The sequence below is a fragment of the Engystomops pustulosus genome, chromosome 1 (assembly GCF_040894005.1).
Source record: "Engystomops pustulosus chromosome 1, aEngPut4.maternal, whole genome shotgun sequence".
Classification (NCBI taxonomy): Eukaryota; Metazoa; Chordata; class Amphibia; order Anura; family Leptodactylidae; genus Engystomops; species Engystomops pustulosus.
Window position 1 is genome coordinate 264,612,421 of NC_092411.1, and position 23,707 is coordinate 264,636,127.

Genomic DNA, 23,707 nt, shown 5'->3' on the forward strand with positions numbered 1-23,707 from the left:
TACAAAAATACAAATTATACTCCCTACATAATATACACCCTATATAATACAGCTAAATGGGGCTGATTATGTACATGTGCATGTGCTTTACCAAGTCCAGTTTGTAAGTACAGTATATGATTAATAACATCCAAAAACTAGGCAGAAAAAATGGTGCTAAAAACGTCTACATAAATGGAGTGTCTACATCAAAAATTTTGATTCAGCTCCACATAAAATAATACATTTATTAATAAAACATGAACAAAAGTGGCATTTAAACAAGGACCACACTACTAGTTAATTGATTTTATATGTCACTTTTATTCATGTTTTACTAATAAAGTTATTATTTTTTGTGGAGTTGAGTCAAGACGTTTGATGAAGACACTCCCTGAGGTTTCTCCTGGATGTACTTACTTGCAGTACATGTTTACCGAGCCTCGGTTTTTTTTGGATCTCGGGTTGTTGACTAGTGACAGCTTAGCAATACATTGACCGCCTTTAAGATCTTGGCACCATGGACAAGTGGATTCCTTCCCTTACCACCCCATTTGGGGTATTTGGCAACCAAATGAGATCCCTTAACTAGGGGTTTGGTTTTCTTCACCACTTTTCCAAGAGGTATTACCCGTGGTGCCATCGCCTTTATTAAAGGACATCTACCACAAGGATGAAGGATTGTGCACCAAGAACACTGACATACTAGTGCGCACCCCTTCTGGCAGGATCCGCTCTTCTTTAAGATTCCTATGCCCTTGTTTTTAATAAAGGTGTTAAAATTATGCAAACGAGCCTGAGGGGCTTCCGAATCCGTTAACAGCCCAAAGCCTTTTTGTGTAAAAACCAGGGGACAATAAACTAAAAGAAGGGTGGATCCTGCCAGAGGGGGCACACATCAGTATGTCAGTGTGCTTGACTTACAATCCTTCATCCTGGTGGTAGAGGGACTTTGGACATTCTTTTTAGTGCAAACTGCTTGCACATGTATTTATAAAGTGCCTGAGACACATTTGTGGCGGCTGCACTATATCCGGCATGACACAAAATTATTTACATAACGGGGCGGACAGTTGCACAGCGGGCCACATTTATCGTCCAGACAGAATTGTGTTGCACACCCTGCATTAACGGTACACCAAAAAAAAGTTGGTGCACTCTGCTGGGGAAGCGCAGGGAGCGCCAGATTCATGAAGAACGTATGACGAATTTCATGAATCTGTTGCACCCTGCACCCTCTACAGGCAGATTGCATATAGTGCAGTTTTCACTATTTTTGATAAATCTGGATTAGTGTCTCTACATTGACGGTCGTGAAATATAGAGTGGGTCCTATTCCTGCCGTATTGTGGTATGGCCGCTCATCTCCTATAGAGCTCACCTTCATCTCCACCTGAATGAAACGGTCCACAAACTTTCCCCTGTTTGTGGCCTGTTTCTGCCCAAGGTAGCGTCCAGGAGCGGTAATGCTAATTAAGGTAGTAAGACTGGACTTCATTTTGAATTTTCTGAATAAAAAGGATAAAATGTTTCCATTTTACATATAATTTGATCTCCATAAAACAACCAAGTCCTTCATATCGCATCTGACCGCCAGTTCATCTTGTTTTAGGTACTAGGGCTGACAGCGACATCCTATTAATTTGAGAAATGCAAACAAAGAAGGACTCATGACATGTGGCCAAAAAATACTGAATGTCTTGTATAATATAGTTATTAGGAGAGGTTTTATGGGAAACATAACAACGTAAAACTTTAGAGCCATTAAAGTGTTCGCAGCGGAGGTCTGCGATGTTTACACAGGCGCCGAGACTTCCAGATTATATTTGGAGAACGTTCTCATCTTTGATCAATTCTATCAAAAAACGCCTTGCTTTTTGGATAAAGGCTGCACTTCCCCTTCCCCCAGCGAATTCCCCTAGGCTGGACTTCAGTATAGGCTCAAATAGTCACTAACTCTCTTAAAAAACTTTGTAATAATCAGTAGGACATGTAAATATGTGAAGGCTTATAAAGTGCTTATAAGTGCAAAAGTATTCGCCCCCTAGAACTTTTGTACTTTTCAGTCCGGGATGCATTGAAAAAAGAGAGTTCTTTGAATAACGTGGACATTAGATTTATTATGTCATTGTTGGATATCATCCTTAAGAATAATTACTTTAGATTTGGTGATAAATTTTATTTGCAGCTACAGGGATCCTTTATGGGGGCCCCTGTGGCTCCAAGTTACGCTAATATTTTTATGGCGTATTTTGAAGAGAATTTCGTTCTGCATAGTCAGTGGTCTAAATTTATTGCATTGTGGACTAAATATGTGGACGATGTCTGCTTGCTACGGACAGGTTCCGAAAAGAGCCTTGATGAATTTATTGTAATCTTAAACCAATGTCATACCCTTATTAAATTTTTCGGCAGAAAAAAACACTCAGACATTACATTATCTAGATGTGGAAATTAAGAGATCCCAGGGTCAATTTGTCACTACATTATATGCAAAGGAAACAGATCGGAATAACTTAATTATGTACGATAGCCACCATGCCCCCCAGACCTTCCAAGGCATCCCTAAAAGTCAATTTATTTGTGCTTGTAGAATATATAGTAATGACGAGGAGTATGAAAAACAGAGGAAAAAACTTGTTAATAAATTCGTTGAACGGGGTTATCCAAGAAAGGAGGTTGAGCGAGTGGGATTAGAAGTGGCCACAATTCCCCGTGATGTAGTTAGATCACCAAAAAAAGATAAGAAATGTGATGAACGTCCAGCTTTCATTTCCAAATATGACAAACATGCTCATCTGATTAAAAAATCTATCATGAAGAATTGGAACATCTTGCCCCATGACCCTAAGTATGGTTTATTGTTTAAGGATCCTCCTAAATTCATTTACAAAAAGGGGAAGTCAATAGCTAATGAATTAATAAGATCAGACTTAACTGAGAAGAAAGTATCCTGACAGACCTTTCTGGCAGCTAAAAGGAACAGTATGTTTCCGTGCCTTTCCTGTAATAACTGTACGGGTATTATTAAAGGTGACTCGTTCTGCCACCCCAGTAAAGGGACAAAAATTCCGACCAAAGGTTTCTTTACATGCAATATGTCTGCCGTTATTTATATATTAAAGTACCCGTGCGGGCTAGCATATGTGGGTCAGACATCCAGACTAGAGATGAGCGAGCACGAAAATGCTCGGGTGCTCGTTATTCAAGACAAACTTTTCCCGATGCTCGAGTGCTCGTCTCGAATAACGAACCCCATTGAGGTCAATGGGAGACTTGAGCATTTTTCAAGGGGACCAAGGGTCTGCACAGGGAAGCTTGGCCAAACACCTGGGAACCTCAGAAAAGGATGGAAACACCACGGAAATGGACAGGAAACAACAGGGGCAGCATGCATGGATGCCTCTGAGGCTGCTTAATCGCACCATTATGCCAAAATTATGGGCAACAGCATGGCGATGACAGAGTGAACGAATGAGGCTAGATAGCATCTAAAACATCCAATAATTGACCCTGACACTATAGAAGATGGCATGCAGAGGCAGCGGCAGCAGCGGCAGGCTAGAGTTTGGCATGGCGACATACCCCAAATGGACTCAGGCTTCAAACCAATGGGTGGCAGAGAGGAACCAAAGGAGGTGAGCAAGAAGCGCTGAAATGATTTCCTATGTGAACAAAAGGTTGACGGTATATTTAGTCGATAACACAGCATGGTGGCGACATAGTCACCAAGTTCCATAACGTATCTGGTGAAACACCCGAAAAATGAGCCTGACACAGCTCGTTTGATAAGGGGACGACATGTGGAGGCAGCCATGGAGAAGACTTCCATGATTAAGAGTGACAGTATGGGGCATCCATATTGCGCTTCTATGATTGAAACTTCAGGTCTCCAGCATGGCGGCGACAGATGCGCAGAGTTCCATTATGTATCTGGTGAAACACCTGAAAATTCTGCCTGACACAGCTCGTTTAATAAGGGGATGATGTGCTGTTTATCCTCTCGCGCTCCAGCGTCTGGGGTATAGAGAGTTGAAAGTTGCGCATGGAGACATTGTTGGACGTGGAGGCGAAATGGACAGGAAACAGCAGGGGCAGTATGCATGGGTGCCTCTGAGGCTGCCTAATCTTGGTATGGAGCTGTCGGTCCGTTGCCAGGCGAGCTTTCGCCTGTCCAAGCCCCTGTCTCTCAGCTCCTCCCCACCCAAAATGGGCCTGGGGACCAGAAGCGTTTACTTTGAAAAAATTATAGTTTTCAAAGCAGGCGGGGGCTACAAACACCACTACTAAGTACCTTTTGTATAAGATCAAGTGTAGTACTGTTCTTATAAGTAATTAGCTTGGTTATGGTGGGTGAGGGGAATGTAAACAAATGCGCAAAAAGCGCTGAAATATTATCGGTAAATGATAAAAGTTTGCCAGTATATTTTGTGGATAACACAGCAGGGTGGCGACAAAGTTAACAAGTTTGATGTGGAAGCCATTAAAACAACCCAAAATTCTGCCTGACACAGCTCGTTTGCTAAGGGCACAATGTATGGAGGCAGCTATATGGACGACTTTGGGAGGCAGCTATGGAGATGATGTGTGGAGGTAGCAATGGAGACAACGTGTGGAGGCAGCTATAAAGACGACGTGTGGAGGCTGCTATGGAGACAATTAAATTTCGATAGTGCCTGTATGTGGCAGTCCAAAAAAGTTTTCAAACCAGAGGAGCAGGTAGGTGGTCCTCCAGAAAGATTAAATAGATTGAGTGCCTGTATGTGGCACTCCCAAAAATTGTTTAAAACAGAGTACCGGGTAGGTGGCCCTCCAGAAAAATTAAATACATAGAGTACTATAGCTAGAGCCAGTGGGCCTGGCAAAAAATAGCCAGTTTCCTCTGCTTTAGTGTACAAAGAGGAGGAGAAGGAGGACAATGAGGAGGAGGAGTGCATACATTATTCAGGTTGAGCTTCTTTCACCTGGTGGAAAATGGAAATCCTGAGAAATCCAGGCTTTATTCATCTTGATAAGCGTCAGCCTGTCAACGCTGTCAGGCGACAGGCGTGTACGCTTATCGGTGATGATGCCACCAGCTGCACTGAAAACCCGCTCAGACAACACGCTAGCGGCAGGGCAGTCAAGAACCTCCAAGGCGTACAGCGCCAGTTCGTGCCACATGACCAGCTTTGAAACCCAGTAGTTGTAGGGAGCTGTGTGATCATTTAGGACGATGGTATGGTCAGCTACGTACTCCCTCACCATCTTTCTGTAAAGATCAGCCCTACTCTGCCGAGACTGGGGACAGGTGACAGTGTCTTGCTGGGGTAATATAAAACTGGCAAAGGCCTTGTAAAGCGTACCCCTGCCAGTGCTGGACAAGCTGCCTGGTCGCCTACTCTCCCTCGCTACTTGTCCCACAGAAGGGAAATACTGTTTCAGCTTGTGCACCAGAGCCTGCTGGTATTCATGCATTCTCACACTCCTTTCCTCTCCAGGGATGAGAGTGGAAAGATTTTGCTTGTACCGTGGGTCCAGGAGAGTGAATACCCAGTAATCGGTGCTGGAATAAATTCTTTGAACGCGAGAGTCACGGGATAGGAAGCCTAGCATGAAATCTGCCATATGCGCCAGAGTCCCAACTCACAAGAATTCACCCCCCTCACTGGTCTGACTGTCCATTTCCTCCTCCTCCAACTCCTCCAACTCCTCTTCTTCTGCCCATACACGCTGAATAGTGAAGGACTGAGCAATGCTCCCCTCTTGTGTCTCGCCAACATTCTCCTCCTCTTCCTCCTCATCCTCCTCCACCTCCTCCGATATGCGCTGAGAAACAGACCTGAGGGTGCTTTGGCTATCAACAAGGGAAACTTCTTCCCCCATCTCTTGAGACAAGCGCAAAGCTTCTGACTTCATGCTGACCAGAGAGTTTTTCAACAGGCCAAGCAGCAGGATGGTGAGGCTGATGATGGCGGCATCGCCACTGACCATCTGTGTTGACTCCTCAAAGTTACTCAGCACCTGACAGATATCAGACATCCACGTCCACTCCTAATTGTAGACTTGAGGAAGCTGACTGACCTGACTACCAGTTCTGGTGGAAGTTGACATCTGGCAGTCTACAATCGCTCTGCGCTGCTGGTAAACTCTGGATAACATGGTTAATGTTGAATTCCACCTCGTGGGCACGTTGCACAACAGTCGGTGAACGGGCAGTTGGAGGTGACGCTGCACTGCCCTCAGAGTGGCAGCATCTGTGCTGGACTTCCTGAAATGCGCACAGATGCGACACACCTTCGTGAGCAAATCAGACAGATTGGGGTATGTCTTGAGGAACCGCTGAACTATGAGATTTAACACATGGGCCAGGCATGGCACATGTGTCAGTCTGCCGAGTTGCAGAGCCGACACCAGGTTACGGCCGTTGTCACACACAACCATGCCTGGCTTCAGGTTCAGCGGTGCCAGCCATAGATCAGTCTGCACTGTGATGCCCTGTAATAGCTCTTGGGCGGTGTGCCTTTTATCGCCTAGGCTCAGCAGTGTGAGCACCGCCTGCTGTCGCTTAGCGACGGCACTGCTGCTGTGCCTAGAGCTACTGACTGATGGCGCCATGCCCACGGATGGTAATTTGGAGGAGGAGGTGGAGGAGGGGTGGGAGGAGGAGGAGGCATAGTAGGCCTGAGAGACCTGGACCGAGGTAGGCCCCGCAATCCTCGGCTTCGGCAGTATATGACCAGCCCCAGGGTCAGACTTGGTCCCAGCCTCCACCAATTTAACCCAATGTGCCGTCAGCGATATATAGTGGCCCTGCAGGCAGCACTCGTCCACGTGTCCGTGGTCAGGTGGACCTTGTCAGAAATGGCGTTGGTCAGGGCACGGATGATGTTGTCTGACACGTGCTGGTGCAGGGCTGGGACGGCACATCGGGAAAAGTAGTGGCGGCTGGCGACCGAATACCGAGGGGCGGCCGCCGTCATGAGGTTGCGAAAGGCCTCTACCAGCCTATAGGGCAGCATCTCCAGGCTAAGTAGTTTGGAGATGTGGACGTTGAGGGCTTGGGCGTGTGGGTGGGTCGCACTGTACTTCCTCTTGCGCTCCAGCGTCTGGGGTATGGAGAGCTAAACGCTGCGCATGGAGACATTGGTGGATGCTGTGGAGGATCGTGGAGGCGAAGGTGTGGTTTTCGCTGGTAGTGGTGGAACCTCTGCTGATCCTGGTGTGGCACAGGTTGCACACCACAGTTCGTTGGTCATCCGGTGTTTCTTTAAAGAACCTCCAGACTTCCGAAAATCTAGCCCTCGCCATGGGAGCTTCACTACGTGAAACATTTGGCGCTGATGCACCAGCTCTGGCCCTGCCTCTCCATCTGGCCCCACCACTGCCTCTTCCAACCTGTTCTCGACGAGGACTTGCCTCCGTCTCATAAGCACTGTGTTCACCCGGCCTATCAACCCAGCTTGGGTCTGTCACCTCATCATCCTCCGATCCCTCAGTCTGCTCCCCCCTCGGACTTCCTGCCCTGACAACAACTTCACCACTGTCTGACAACCGTGTCTCCTCATCATCCGACACCTCTTTACACACTTCTTCCACTACGTCAACAATGTCATCATCACTGCGACCGGTGGAAAACCTGGGCATCGGAAGAGAGCTCAGCAGCAACCGGACAAGTGGTTTGTGACTCTGGGAAGGGTCCAGAAAACAGTTACTCAGAGTATGCCAGTTCAAATGCCAAATTTTCCTGGGAGGGGGCAGACTGGGGGGAAGGAGGGTGAGGTGGAGGAGCTGGAGGAGTACTGATTTCGGTGACATGGGTGGACTGCGTAGAAGCATTGTCCGCAATCCACGACATCACCTGTTCGCACTGTTCTGGCCTCAACAGTGCTCTACCACGAGTCCCAGTAACTTGAGACATGAACCTAGGGAGTGTAGCTCTGCGGCGTTCCCCTGCTCCCTCATCAGCAGGTGGTGTCTCACCCCACCCAGGACCATGGCCTCTGACCCCTGCAGTAGTTGGATGCCCACGCCCATGCCCTCTTCCTCTACCGCTAGCCCTCGGGTTCATCATTTTCAAAATTAAAGTGTAAACTGTAAATTTTTTTTGTGTTTTTTTTTTTGTGTTTTTGTTTTTTTAACAAAACGATGCTATCCTATTGCTATGGCTAGTTTCTAACCTACACTGCCAGCACACAACAGGACTTTGTGCTGTGCCTGATGACTTTTAGTTTTGAAAAAAAAAAAAGAAAAGAAAAAGCAGACCTCTAATAAATTGTCCCACTTAGGTGTTTGAGATGGATATGTGTGTCACTAAGAGCTAAACAGAACGTTCGCAAGACTCCCTGCATTCGTCAAAATATGGTACTAGCTGCACTACTAGTGCCAGCAAGCAAATCAACAAAAAATAAAATATATACCGCTATTGTAGCCCTATGAAGGCCTGTTGGGTTCTCGTATGGCTAGTTTCTAGCCGACACTGACAGCACACAACTGGATTTTGTGCTGTGCCTGATGACTTTGAGTTATAAAAAAAAAGAAAAGTAAAAAAAAAGAAAAAGAAAAAGCAGACTGTGCCTAATTCAATCAAACCCCTAATAAATTGTCCCACTTAGGTGTTTGAGGTGGATATGTGTGTCACTAAGAGCTAAACAGAACGTTCGCAAGTCTCCCTGCAAATTCGTCACAATATGGTACTAGCTGCAGTACTAGTGCCAGCAAGCCCAGCCACAAGCAAACAAAAAAAATAAAATATAATGCTATTCTAGCCCTAAGAAGGGCTGTTGGGTTATTGTAGACTCACTCCTGCTTAACAGTAAGCTAATATAACACCCTAACGCTTTCCCTGACCAGCAGCAGCAGCTCTCTCCCTAACGGCATCCAGACAGAGAATGATCCGAGCAGCGCGGGCAGGGGCTAGTCTATTCCAGGGTCACCTGAACAGGCCAGCCAACCACTGCTATCGACGTGTAAGGGTGGAGTGCAGAGTGCAGTGCTGGGCGGAGTGCAGAGGCTCCTGGCTTGTGATTGGCTCTGTTTCTGGCCGCCAAAAATCAAAACGGCGGGAGATGCCATTTTCTCGAGCTGGCGAAGTATTCGTCCGAGCAACGAGCAGTTACGAGTACGCTAATGCTCGAACGAGTGTGTTCGCTCATCTCTAATCTGGACCCATTAAATTAGGTTAAGCGAACATAAGTCAGTGATCAGACAATTCTTAGCGTTCAGCGACGAGGAGGTGAAGAGCAATACTGAAAGAGCCAAACATAAAACGGGTGTAGCAAGACACTTCCGTGAATTTAAACACAAAGGGGGACATTTACTGTGGTGTTTCCGCCAGTTTTGTGGCGCTCTCACCACATGTTCTGCTCTGAGACCTATTTATTAGCTGGCGGCGCCAGAAAAAATGACTTTTTCCGTCTGCTCCGACTCTTCTCCGAAAAGGGGCGTGGCTTTGGCGGAGTGGAAACTCAGACACAATTAATATATGTCGCAGCCCTTTTTGGGCGCTGTAAACTGGCGGAAAGTAGACCAAAAGAAAACTGGTCTAGCGGGGACTGTTGGACACATTTATGGTGCTCGGGACAGATTTTGGTCCCAGGGACAGAAAATGGTCTCAGCACCAGAAATGTCTCTGCACAGCTCTACAATATTAAATGTGTATCTTCTTTCCGAGAGCAGGTCGGTAACAAAGCCAATGCAGACACCGACACTTTAAGTAAATGTCCCCCAAAGTGTGTGATATAAGATGGTTAGTCCTAGAGGAAGTTACACAGAGTAATGATATGAAAAAGAGGTTGCTTCAACGGGAAGTTTATGGTTTTTTAGTTGTATATGTCTTTTGTATGTATTTGGTGTTGGGTTAGGGGTACGTACTAATGTATGTAAATTACGGAGTATGAAGCATTTAAACCCGTGCCTGAGCGCTACTCCGCATGTGTGAGGAAGGAGGAACTTCCCTCCTAAACGTCACAGGACTCACCTGGCGTTCAGCGTCTCAGTGAAAGCCATGGAAGACTAAGTGTGGACTTTCTACCTGGACTACGGCATGGTACAACCGAAGAGGGGTGAAGTACTCATACCAAATGTACCTTTGTTTATGCTGCTTAAACTATAAAGTATTTTGAAACTTCACGGTGGTCTAAACTTAACTCATGTATGGTGATAATTAGGAGTGCGAGAGACTCTGAAATATAGACCAGTGTACACACTTAAAGGGGTTGTCCGAGTTTAAAAAATATATATATGTGTCCGGAAGCGGGCTGACTAAAATAATAAAGCTGTACTTACCTTCCGGTGCCCTCCAGTATCCAGCGCTGCTGTCGCTCCAGTATCCAGCATTCAGCTTCCGGACGTCCGTGGCCGGGTACGCCTATCCGTCCCTATACACAGCATTGTGTATGGGGGCCGGAAGGTTGTCGTGTCCGGCTGGAAGCTGAATGCAGCGCTGCTCCGGCGGCCATGTTTGTTTACATGGCGCCCGGACCGGAGCGACATCAGCGCTGGATACGGGAGGGCACCGGTAAGTACAGCTTTATTGTTTTAGTCAGCCCGCTCCCGGCCACATATATATATTTTTTTTTTTAAACTCGGACAACCCCTTTAAGAAAAGAGTATGGAGCGGCGTTTGTTGTAAAAACTTTTCTACCTTTTGCCACATTTCAGGCATCAAACATATAGATAAAAATTGTAAAATTTTTTGGGTGAAGAATCAACAAACAAGTGGGACACAATTGTGAAGTGAAATGAAATATTTGGATATTTTCAACTTTTGTAAAAAAAAATAATAAACTGGGGAATGCAATATTATTCGGCCCATTTACTTTCAGTGAAGCAGTTTCTGATCTCTGAGGGTGCGTTCACACGTTGCAGTTAAAACTGCATAGCAATCAGCTTTGAGGTAGTTTTAGGTGCAGTTTTGTCAATTGAACAGGTGAAAGACATGAACTGAACGAGTGAATGAAATTTGTGGAGCAGGTTTCCCCTTCAAAATCAAATTCACTTGTTCAGTTCATGACTTTCACCTATTCAATTGACAAAACTGCACCTAAAACCACCTCAAAACTGATTGCGATGCAGTTTTAACTGCAACGTGTGAACGCACCCTGAATGATCTAATGTTGATGACTGATGATGTTAAATATAATCCACCTGTGTAATCAAGTCTTCGTATAAATCCACCTGCTCTGTGATATTCTCAGGGTTCTGCATCATGAAGACCAATGAACACACCAGGCAGGTCTGTGATACTGTTGTGGAGAAGATTAAAGCCAGATTTGGATGCAGGAAGATTTCACAAACTTTAAACATCCCAAGGAGCCGTATTGAAGCGTCATATGGTAATGGAAGAAGGATCAGACCACTGCAAATCTACCAAGACCCGGCCGTCCCTCTAAACTTTCATCTCAAACAAGGAGAAGACTAATAAAAGATGCAGCCAAGAAGCCCCTGATCCCTCTGGATGAAGTGCAGAGATCTACAGCTGAGGTGGGAGAGTCTGTCCATAGGACAACAATCAGTCATACACTGCACAGATCTGTATGGAAGACATTTCTCAAAAATATCCATAAAAAGTCTTGTTTAAAGTTTGTCACAAGCCACCTGGGAGATACCAATCAGATGAAACCAAACTTTTTGGGCACGAAGCCAAACTTTGGGGCTCATTTACTAAGGGTACGCGGACCACATTTTCGGCGGGTTTCCCAGCGATTTCCGATTAGCGCCGCATTTAACAGAGGTTTTTGGCGCACGTGATCAGATTTGGACGCATCGGTGCCACAACACAAATCTGGGGGCTGGCCGTCGGATGATCTGACGGATTGGGACAATGCGCAGGATTTAACATCGTAAATTGTGTCACAAGACAATGCACTTACAAGCACCGGGAAGAAGAAGGTGAACTCCGGCGAACCTCGGCGGGGAAGCGACAGATGCAGGATCTCGGCCACATGATGTTGGTGAATCGCGTCAGACTTCATCTTCGTCGGACCATCCGGAACGGGGACCATGACTATGGAGAGAAAACTTATAAAACTTATAAAAAAAACTATAAAAAAAAAAATAAAATTCTGGATCTCTCTGCAATGTTTAATACTGTGGACCAACAGCTCCTCCTCAGGAGGCTTTGCTCCATTGGCCTGAAGGACACTGCACTCTCTTGGTTTCTTCTCTGCTTAGGACTGACAAAGGTTTACAGTTATACTGCTAACTAGAGGAGAAAGAGCAGAATAGGACACAGAGAAGCTGCTTTAATTAATGCAGTATATTACAAAGTTTAGTTACGATTATTATTGATCAGAGCAGACACACAATGTTTGGGTCCATCCCGGACTTTGCGGGTTTGGGTCCAGGAACCCAAACCTGAACTTCAGTCAGAAGTTCCAAAACAGATTCGGGAAATGACCATAAAACCAAACCCATGCCCGCTATGTGATTGGCTAGGCAGGACATGTGACCCTGCTGTATAAGAGGCAGGGTCACATGCCCAAGCCTCACTATGGCAAGAAGACAGAGAGGGTGCTGATGGAGAGACAGTCAGAGTCAGAACTTAGGTGCAATAATTATTTAATGATTGCCCTTTTTAGGGCTGGTAGCTTGATCGAGATAGAAGGCTATGCAATTTGAAATAATTGCCCTTTTCAGGGCAGTATGAAGAACTGCATTTGTATACTCATACACTCCTATAGGGCAGTGACAGTAATTAGATCTACATATACTGACACTGCTAAAGTGTGGTGAAAATGTGGGCACCCGTAGCATCTTCTACTTCAGAGACAGTAACAGCATTTAATTTGATTTAAATAAATTTATTTATTTTATGTTATTATTTTATGTACTTTCCCTACCAAATTTTTTGCAGGTAAATTTGGATCCAAATACATTCAAATAATACAAGATAGGACCCAAATTGAGTTGAATCCAAATATATGTTTAAATCACTTATAATAAACTCATATTCAAGCATATGTTCAAAAAGTTTGTATGTAACCTTGATATAGGACAGGGACATCAAAAATTTTAATCCACCAATTTATGAGTTTGTAATTTATTGTTTGGGTTTAGTTGATTTATTAGTTATGTAATAGTTTTTATTATCACAATTAGGAATTGGATAACCTAACCCTGGTAATAAGTGAGTTTTTAAGTGAGTTACGGTTATGGCAGCTCATTCCACTGAAGTAGTTTATCTTATTGCAGATCGCAATGAAATATCATCATAGTATCACGAAAAAAAGTAACCCGGTGTGTTGTAGAGTATCAGGGATCTAAAAAATAAAGCTTTAGACAAGTATAAATAGTCTGCCCCTCAAAACACTGAATTCATTAGAAAATCTGTTATACAGCAAACACCGGATATATACCAGGCTCCAGGCTTCTCAAAGTCACTTTCACATTGGACTTTGCATATAAGATGTGGCTGATGGCTGGTTCAAGCAGCAGAATTTATAATTATTAAATTATTTTGTACTGTTCCTTTATAAAAATGGCTGAACCATTATACAAGCTCTTATGCCTCTTGTGTCACCCCCTCACCCTCATAGACTGTAAGCCATTGTGTCACCCCCTCACCCTCATAGACTGTAAGCTCTTGTGTCACCCCCCTCATCCTCATAGACTGTAAGCTCTTGTGTCACCCCCCTCATCATCATAGACTGTAAGCCATTGTGTCACCCCCTCATCCTCATAGACTGTAAGCTCTTGTGTCACCCCCTCATCCTCATAGACTGTAAGCTCTTGTGTCACCACATCATCCTCATAGACTGTAAGCTCTTGTGTCACCCCCTCATCCTCATAGACTGTAAGCTCTTGTGTCACCCCCCCCCTTCATCCTCATAGACTGTAAGCTCTTGTGGCCCCCCTCATCCTCATAGACTGTAAGCTCTTGTGTCACCACCACATTTTCATAGACTGTAAACTCTTGTGTCACCCCCTCATCCTCATAGACTGTAAGCTCTTGTGTCACCCCCTCATCCTCATAGACTGTAAGCTCTTGTGTCACCCCATCATCCTCATAGACTGTAAGCCCTTGTGTCACCCTCTCATCCACATAGACTGTAAGCTCTTGTGTCACCACCACATTTTCATAGACTGTAAGCTCTTGTGTCACCCCCTCATCCTCATAGACTGTAAGCTCTTGTGTCACCCCCTCATCCACATAGACTGTAAGCTCTTTTGTCACCCCCTCATCCTCATAGACTGTAAGCTCTTGTGTCATCCCCTTATCCTCATAGACTGTAAGCTCTTGTGTCACCCCCTCATCCTCATAGACTGTAAGCCATTGTGTCACCCCCTTATCCTCATAGACTGTAAGCTCTTGTGTCATCCCCTTATCCTCATAGACTGTAAGCTCTTGTGTCATCCCCTCATCCTCATAGACTGTAAGCTCCTGTGTCACCCCCTCATCCTCATAGACTGTAAGCTCTTGTATCATCTCCTAATCCTCATAGACTGTAAGCTCTTGTGTCAACCCCTCATCCTCATAGACTGTAAGCTCTTGAGCCATCCCCTCATCCTCATAGACTGTAAGCTCTTGTGTCACCCCCTCATCCTCATAGACTGTAAGCTCTTGTGTCACCCCATCATCCTCATAGACTGTAAGCCCTTGTGTCACCCTCTCATCCACATAGACTGTAAGCTCTTGTGTCACCACCACATTTTCATAGACTGTAAGCTCTTGTGTCACCCCCTCATCCTCATAGACTGTAAGCTCTTGTGTCACCCCCTCATCCACATAGACTGTAAGCTCTTTTGTCACCCCCTCATCCTCATAGACTGTAAGCTCTTGTGTCACCCCCTCACCCTCATAGACTGTAAGCTCTTGTGTCACCCCCTTCATCATCATAGACTGTAAGCCATTGTGTCACCCCCTCATCCTCATAGACTGTAAGCTCTGGTGTCATCCCCTTATCCTCATAGACTGTAAGCTCTTGTGTCACCCCCTCATCCTCATAGACTGTAAGCTCTTGTATCATCTCCTAATCCTCATAGACTGTAAGCTCTTGTGTCACCCCCTCATCCTCATGTACTGTAAGCTCTTGTGTCATCCCCTTATCCTCATAGACTGTAAGCTCTTGTGCCATCCCCTCATCCTCATAGACTGTAAGCTCTTGTGTCACCCCCTCATCCTCATAGACTGTAAGCTCTTGTGTCACCCCCTCATCCTCATAGACTGTAAGCTCTTGTGTCACCCCCTCATCCACATAGACTGTAAGCTCTTTTGTCACCCCCTCATCCTCATAGACTGTAAGCTCTTGTGTCATCCCCTTATCCTCATAGACTGTAAGCTCTTGTGTCACCCCCTCATCCTCATAGACTGTAAGCCATTGTGTCACCCCCTTATCCTCATAGACTGTAAGCTCTTGTGTCATCCCCTTATCCTCATAGACTGTAAGCTCTTGTGTCATCCCCTCATCCTCATAGACTGTAAGCTCCTGTGTCACCCCCTCATCCTCATAGACTGTAAGCTCTTGTATCATCTCCTAATCCTCATAGACTGTAAGCTCTTGTGTCAACCCCTCATCCTCATAGACTGTAAGCTCTTGAGCCATCCCCTCATCCTCATAGACTGTAAGCTCTTGTGTCACCCCCTCATCCTCATAGACTGTAAGCTCTTGTGTCACCCCATCATCCTCATAGACTGTAAGCCCTTGTGTCACCCTCTCATCCACATAGACTGTAAGCTCTTGTGTCACCACCACATTTTCATAGACTGTAAGCTCTTGTGTCACCCCCTCATCCTCATAGACTGTAAGCTCTTGTGTCACCCCCTCATCCACATAGACTGTAAGCTCTTTTGTCACCCCCTCATCCTCATAGACTGTAAGCTCTTGTGTCACCCCCTCACCCTCATAGACTGTAAGCTCTTGTGTCACCCCCTTCATCATCATAGACTGTAAGCCATTGTGTCACCCCCTCATCCTCATAGACTGTAAGCTCTGGTGTCATCCCCTTATCCTCATAGACTGTAAGCTCTTGTGTCACCCCCTCATCCTCATAGACTGTAAGCTCTTGTATCATCTCCTAATCCTCATAGACTGTAAGCTCTTGTGTCACCCCCTCATCCTCATGTACTGTAAGCTCTTGTGTCATCCCCTTATCCTCATAGACTGTAAGCTCTTGTGCCATCCCCTCATCCTCATAGACTGTAAGCTCTTGTGTCACCCCCTCATCCTCATAGACTGTAAGCTCTTGTGTCACCCCATCATCCTCATAGACTGTAAGCTCTTGTGTCACCCCCTCATCCTCATAGACTGTAAGCTCTTGTGTCACCACCACATTTTCATAGACTGTAAGCTCTTGTGTCACCCCCTCATCCTCATAGACTGTAAGCTCTTGTGTCACCCCCTCATCCTCATAGACTGTAAGCTCTTGTGTCACCCCCTCATCCTCATAGACTGTAAGCTCTTGTGTCACCCCCTTCATCATCATAGACTGTAAGCCATTGTGTCACCCCCTCATCCTCATAGACTGTAAGCTCTTGTGTCACCCCTCACCCTCATAGACTGTAAGCTCTTGTGTCACCCCCTTCATCATCATAGACTGTAAGCCATTGTGTCACCCCCTCATCCTCATAGACTGTAAGCTCTTGTGTCATCCCCTCATCCTCATAGACTGTAAGCCATTGTGTCACCCCCTCATCCTCATAGACTGTAAGCTCTTGTGTCATCCCCTTATCCTCATAGACTGTAAGCTCTTGTGTCACCCCCTCATCCTCATAGACTGTAAGCTCTTGTATCATCTCCTAATCCTCATAGACTGTAAGCTCTTGTGTCACCCCCTCATCCTCGTGTACTGTAAGCTCTTGTGTCATCCCCTTATCCTCATAGACTGTAAGCTCTTGTGCCATCCCCTCATCCTCATAGACTGTAAGCTCTTGTGTCACCCCCTCATCCTCATAGACTGTAAGCTCTTGTGTCACCACATCATCCTCATAGACTGTAAGCTCTTGTGTCACCCCCTTATCCTCATAGACTGTAAGCTCTTGTGTCACCCCCCCCCCCTTCATCCTCATAGACTGTAAGCTCTTGTGGCCCCCCTCATCCTCATAGACTGTAAGCTCTTGTGTCACCACCACATTTTCATAGACTGTAAACTCTTGTGTCACCCCCTCATCCTCATAGACTGTAAGCTCTTGTGTCACCCCCTCATCCTCATAGACTGTAAGCTCTTGTGTCACCCCCTCATCCTCATAGACTGTAAGCTCTTGTGTCACCCCCTTCATCATCATAGACTGTAAGCCATTCTGTCACCCCCTCATCCTCATAGACTGTAAGCTCTTGTGTCACCCCTCACCCTCATAGACTGTAAGCTCTTTTGTCACCCCCTTCATCATCATAGACTGTAAGCCATTGTGTCACCCCCTCATCCTCATAGACTGTAAGCTCTTGTGTCATCCCCTCATCCTCATAGACTGTAAGCTCTTGTGTCACCCCCTCATCCTCATAGACTGTAAGCTCTTGTATCATGTCTTAATCCTCATAGACTGTAAGCTCTTGTGTCACCCCCTCATCCTCATGTACTGTAAGCTCTTGTGTCACCCTCTCATCCTCATAGACTGTAAGCTCTTGTGTCACTCTCATCCTCATAGACTGTAAGCTCTTGTGTCACCTCCTCATAGACTGTAAGCTCTTGTGTCACCCCCTCATCCTCATAGACTGTAAGCTCTTGTGTCACCCCCTCATCCTCATAGACTGTAAGCTCTTGTGTTACCCCCTCATCCTCATAGACTGTAAGCTCTTGTGTCATCCCCTCATCCTCATAGACTGTAAGCTCTTGTGTCACCCCCCGCCCTCATAGACTGTAAGCTCTTGTGTCACCCCCTCATCCTCATACACTGTAAGCTCTTGTGTCACCTCCTCATCCTCATAGACTGTAAGCTCTTGTGTCACCCTCTCATCCTCATAGACTGTAAGCTCTTGTGTCACCCCCTCATCCTCATGTACTGTAAGCTCTTGTGTCACCCTCTCATCCTCATAGACTGTAAGCTCTTGTGTCACTCTCATCCTCATAGACTGTAAGCTCTTGTGTCACCTCCTCATAGACTGTAAGCTCTTGTGTCACCCCCTCATCCTCATAGACTGTAAGCTCTTGTGTCACCCCCTCATCCTCATAGACTGTAAGCTCTTGTGTTACCCCCTCATCCTCATAGACTGTAAGCTCTTGTGTCATCCCCTCATCCTCATAGACTGTAAGCTCTTGTGTCACCCCCCGCCCTCATAGACTGTAAGCTCTTGTGTCACCCCCTCATCCTCATACACTGTAAGCTCTTGTGTCACCTCCTCATCCTCATAGACTGTAAGCTCTTGTGTCACCTCCTCATCCTCATAGACTGTAAGCTCTTGTGTCACCTCCTCATCCTCATAGAATGTAAGCTCTTGTGTCACCCTCTCATCCTCATAGACTGTAAGCTCTTGTGTCACCCCCTCATCCTCATAGACTGTAAGCTCTTGTGTCACCCCTCATCCTCATAGACTGTAAACTCTTGTGTCACCCCTCATCCTCATAGACTGTAAGCTCTTGTGTCACCTCCTCATCCTCATAGACTGTAAGCTCTTGTGTCACCCCCTCATCCTCATAGACTGTAAGCTCTTGTGTCACCCCTCATCCTCATAGACCAGTGATGGCGAACCTTTTAGCAGCCGAGTGCCCAAACTGCAGCCCAAAACCCACTTATTTATCAGGAGGTGCCAACCAAAAATTAAAGCAGTAACTTATTGCTCCCTGTTCAACAACTTTCCATCATCTTGGCCTCCTGAGGACAGCAACACAGTAGAAAGATGGAAAATTTTCAGCATTTTAGCTTCTTTCCAGTGTCCCTCTATACAGAGAATATCGTGGGGCCAGCAGGAGGTCCTCCAAAGATAATTCGGCCCTGTCTACTCATTCTCCCTCTTCCGACAGTCCCAAGTAGCGAAGTAAGTATCAAAATATGACTGAAAGCAGCATCTTTTCAGTTGCTTGGAACTGCGGGAAGATTCTTTGAGTCCTGTCTGGTGTGCTGGGGCGATGGCCTGGGTGCCCACAGAAAGGGCTCTGAGTGCCGCCTCTGGCACCCGTGCCATAGGTTCGCCACCACTGTCATAGACTGTAAACTCTTGTGTCACCCCTCATCCTCATAGACTGTAAACTCTTGTGTCACCCCTCATCCTCATAGACTGTAAGCTCTTGTGTCACCCCTCATCCTCATAGACTGTAAGCTCTTGTATCACCCCCCTCATCCTCATAGACTGTAAGCTCTTGTGTCACCCCCTCATCCTCATAGACTGTAAGCTCTTGTGTCACCCCCTCATCCTCATAGACTCTAAGCTCTTGTGTCACCTCCTCATCCTGATAGAATGTAAGCTCTTGTGTCACCCCCTCATCCTCATAGACTGTAAACTCTTGTGTCACCCCCTCATCCTCATAGACTGTAAACTCTTGTGTCACCCCTCATCCTCATAGACTGTAATCTCTTGTGTCACCCCCTCATCCTCATAGACTGTAATCTCTTGTGTCACCCCCTCATCCTCATAGACTGTAAGCTCTTGTGTCACCTCCTCATCCTCATAGACTGTAAGCTCTTGTGTCACCCCCTCCTCCTCATAGACTGTAAGTTCTTGTGTCACCCCCTCATCCTCATAGACTGTAAGCTCTTGTGTCACCCCCTCATCCTCATAGACTGTAAGCTCTTGTGTCACTGCCTCATCCTCATAGACTGTAATCTCTTGTGTCACCCCCTCATCCTCATAGACTGTAAGCTCTTGTGTCACCTCCTCATCCTGATAGAATGTAAGCTCTTGTCTGGCGTTGTCCTGGCGTTCTATCAGCATGTCTTGTTGTGTTGTGCTGCCATCTAGTGGCTCTTGGTGCAGTACTACAATAGGTTCAGAGCAGTAGAGGCAGTAATGCACATATTTCTTAGCTGGTCAAACTTTTCTATGCTTTTCCACCTCCAAATTAAATCCTTTCATACTATAAACCTGCTGAGTATACAGACCACGCTATGAGCACTAAACAGCAATATAGCAAGAGGTAAATAGTGGTAACATACAACCAGGGATATAATAATACTATAATTTGCAGACACAGTGCCGACACAGTTAATACAGATTCCTTTCTCTACCTGTTAGTAATGTAGGCATTGATAGTACCTTCCTTTCTTGGTCTGTATGTGATGTAATCAATAACATAAGCACAGTTAATACCTTTCTTTCTCGCAATTATTTATTTAGGCACATAGCATGTAGCATCCAATGTTTCCTCTGTAAGTGCTGGAGGCACAGATAGTGCTGCCTTCCTTTCTCTACCTGTTAATGATGTAGGCTCAAATGTTAGTGCTTCCAATTTCTTCTCTGTAAGTAATGTGGGCGCAAATATCCTTCCTCTACTTTATCTACCTGTTAATGATGTAGGCACAGATAGTACTTTCTTCCTTTCTCTACCTGTTAATCATGCAGCCACAGATAATACTGATTGTATTTTTTTCTCTGTAAGTGATGTAGGCACAGATAGTACTGCTTTCCTTTCTCTACCACTTAATTATGTAGGCATAGATAATACTGATTGTATTTTTTTCTTTGCAGGTGATGTAGGCACATATATTACTGTCTTCCATTCTCTACCTGTTAATAATATAGGCACATATAGTACTGCTTTCCTTTCTCTACCTGTAAATAATATAGGCACAGATAATACTGCCTTCTTTTCTCTACCTGCTAATAATGAAGGTACAGATAGTACTGCCTTCCTTTCTCTACCTGTTAATGATGTAGGCACAGATAGTACTGTCTCCCTTTCTAACTCTCAGTCAATGATATAGGCAGAAAAAAGAATGTAGCACACACATTGGAGAATTGGTGGCCCTTTTGTTTATCGATTCTACCAAGTCAAAAAGTAGATATCTATTTAGAGTGGATATTCTTCTAGACAATGACATCTTTAACTGATATGACATTAGTAGTGATGAGAGGACCTGAACTGCAATGTTTGGGTCTGTGGTTCAGGTACCCAAACTGGAACATAAGTTAGAACCTGAACTTGCACAGGTCCACTCACCCATAGATATTTAGTGGACTATGAATAACCTGGATTTTAGATTCTATTTTATTACAGATTCTAGATATGCAGCTCCTTTTATTTCTTCACAAATTTTATGCGAGTCATAAAATGAACTGCTGTGATTTATTCATGCATCCGAATATTATAGCGGTTACTGTGCTGTGAAAATCCTGATAGGTTTGAGACATTTATCGCCAATATCAGTCCGGCACAGCGAAAATATTACTGCTACAATTCCACTCCGTGCTCCATCTGGCCATAATTCTTCTAAATGAAATATAGATATTTTTTCCTGTAAAATGAGACTATTAATTAATCTGTAAAAACCAGCGAGAACCTCAGGGGCCCGACAAGATTAAGTGAGAATTAATGAATACTTCTGGGGAGAGGTTCTCATCCAGGTTTAATGTCCTTATAATAATCACTGAGATGTTCAAAGGGAACAATGTAGAAAAAAATAGTGAAATAACAATTGGGGAGAATTGGAGAAAAATTAACAATTGGCTTCTTCAATTACCTTTCTTTCCACCAAAATTTCCCCGTTACCACACATGGTCAGTTTTCTATACCCGGGTATAATACAATCTAGTCCTGCACTTCTTGGGGGGAGATTTATTAAGGAAAATCCAAAAAAGATGCAACGATCCAGCGCGGAATGGTGAAAAATCTTAGACACTTTTTATTGGCTCCAGAAGTAACAGATATAAAATCACATGCGCTCAAGCACTGCGTCCACAACGAGGGCTACGGTTCATTGCCTACGCGTTTTCGAGTGCGTTATGCACTCTTACTCATGGCAGAGATTTATTAAGTCTTGTTCACCAGTTTTCTGATGAACCCTAAAATATCAAACTGCCAGCAATTGCAATAATTTCTTCCTTCACCACACTTCAACGCCAAGTGGGCATGGAGGGGGACGCGGCTCTTGGTTGCTATAGCCTGCGAAGAATGAATATTTGCATGTTATAGTTCAATTCTATGTCAGCCGGGGCCTGGTGTAGGATTGTACTCCGGCGCAAGCCGCCCACCAGTTATATCAGGAGCCCGGAGCTTCCAGAGGTACCTGGCACGATGGGGCCTTCATAAAATATTGGCACTCGGAGTGCCAGTGTATGAGTTACAAAATGGCCAAAAAGTCGTGATTCAAAAATTTGGGTGGTATTTTCCATTACCGTTTTTATATCTAGATAGATCAGTGATGCCTAACATGTTTATGATTTTATGTGTTTATTTTTACATTAGTTCTTTTGTAAGGGGGTGTTTGAAACTTTTAGGTTTTTATGATTTTTTTTTTTTTTACTATTTTAGGGAGTCTAATAACTTCTACTATGTACTATAATACAGCTGTATTGCAGTATATGGATATTTTACTACTGATCTGTAACCACCTGCCACTGGCAGACTGTTACAGATCAGACAGGCCTGGGAAACTAGAAGAGTTTCCCATGAATGCTTTCTGTGGTCACTTAAAGGTGGTGACAGCCTTATCCAGGGCTAATTCTTGCCCCTTTGCAGCTTAAGGAGAAAACTTAAAGGACATCTACCATCACATTTACTGATGGTTCATGCCCTAAATAAAATGCTTGTTACCTTGTCCAGGGGATGATTTGGCTTCTCTTTAATCCAGGGTGTCCTTTATTAAGGTAGAAAACAACTTTATACAATTTGTAAATAACGCAGAGGAGGGCGGGTGTGCATATATTATAATGTGGTGGAGCCAAGAGGCACTCCGGTGAGGTTTTATACCGTAATCAAGGACTCCCAGGATTAAATAAAAGTGAGGTAATCCCCTGGACAAGGTAATAAGCATTTTGTTGAGGGCATCTACCATCAGTAAATCTAATAGTAGTTGTCCTTTAAATGTGGCCCCCTAATTTACAGACAAATCTTTAAAAAGTGCTCATACCCTGATCAGAAAATTATGACAACATTGCTAATAACTGACACTACACATGCTGATGCTGTCATTACAAACAGCAATTCTGCCGCCCCCCTCAGGGCTCGGTCATCTGCTGCCTGAGGCGAGATCTTCATTCTGCCTTATAGCAGATACAGCCTAATCCTAGCCTATCGGATTACATATTTTACAGCAGTACAAAGTATTTCCCTTAGTTCTTGCTGCATTAAATCTTTTCATCTTACAAACGTTTGGGCAGTGATGTGGTTTGGGACTACAGCTTAGTTACAGAGCCTATAGGGTGACTGAGGTATTCAAGGACACTTCCCCTCTGTATTCAGAGGCAAATTAAGGTTACCATGGGCTCTTGAGATGCGTTCTCGTGCTGTGTTTTAATTGCAAATTGAAATGCATTTCAAAAGCAGCAGGGAGAAGCTTGGCCCGATTGCATATTCATTTATACTGAAATTCTTGTGATAGGTAACAAGCACCACATGTTTATATCTAAGCAATGCAAAACCTGTGGTGCTTATTTTCGATCACAAGCGTTTTGGTGTAAATAGATATTGTCACAATCCAAAATCCAAAACAGAGAAGCAGCACTCCATGAAAACTAGTGTTTATTTCACCAGTGGGAAAATACAACGTTTCAGCTATCTCAATATAGCCATTTTCAAGTATGTCACAGATATTGTCACAGGTACCCCTGCAACCCATGTTCCGGGTCGCATGCACACCCGTGTGCCTCTCTGTGCCACCGGAGCTTGGCAGCATCTCTTAGCTTGCCACGCTCCAGCGTCAATTTCTTTGTTCCAGCAC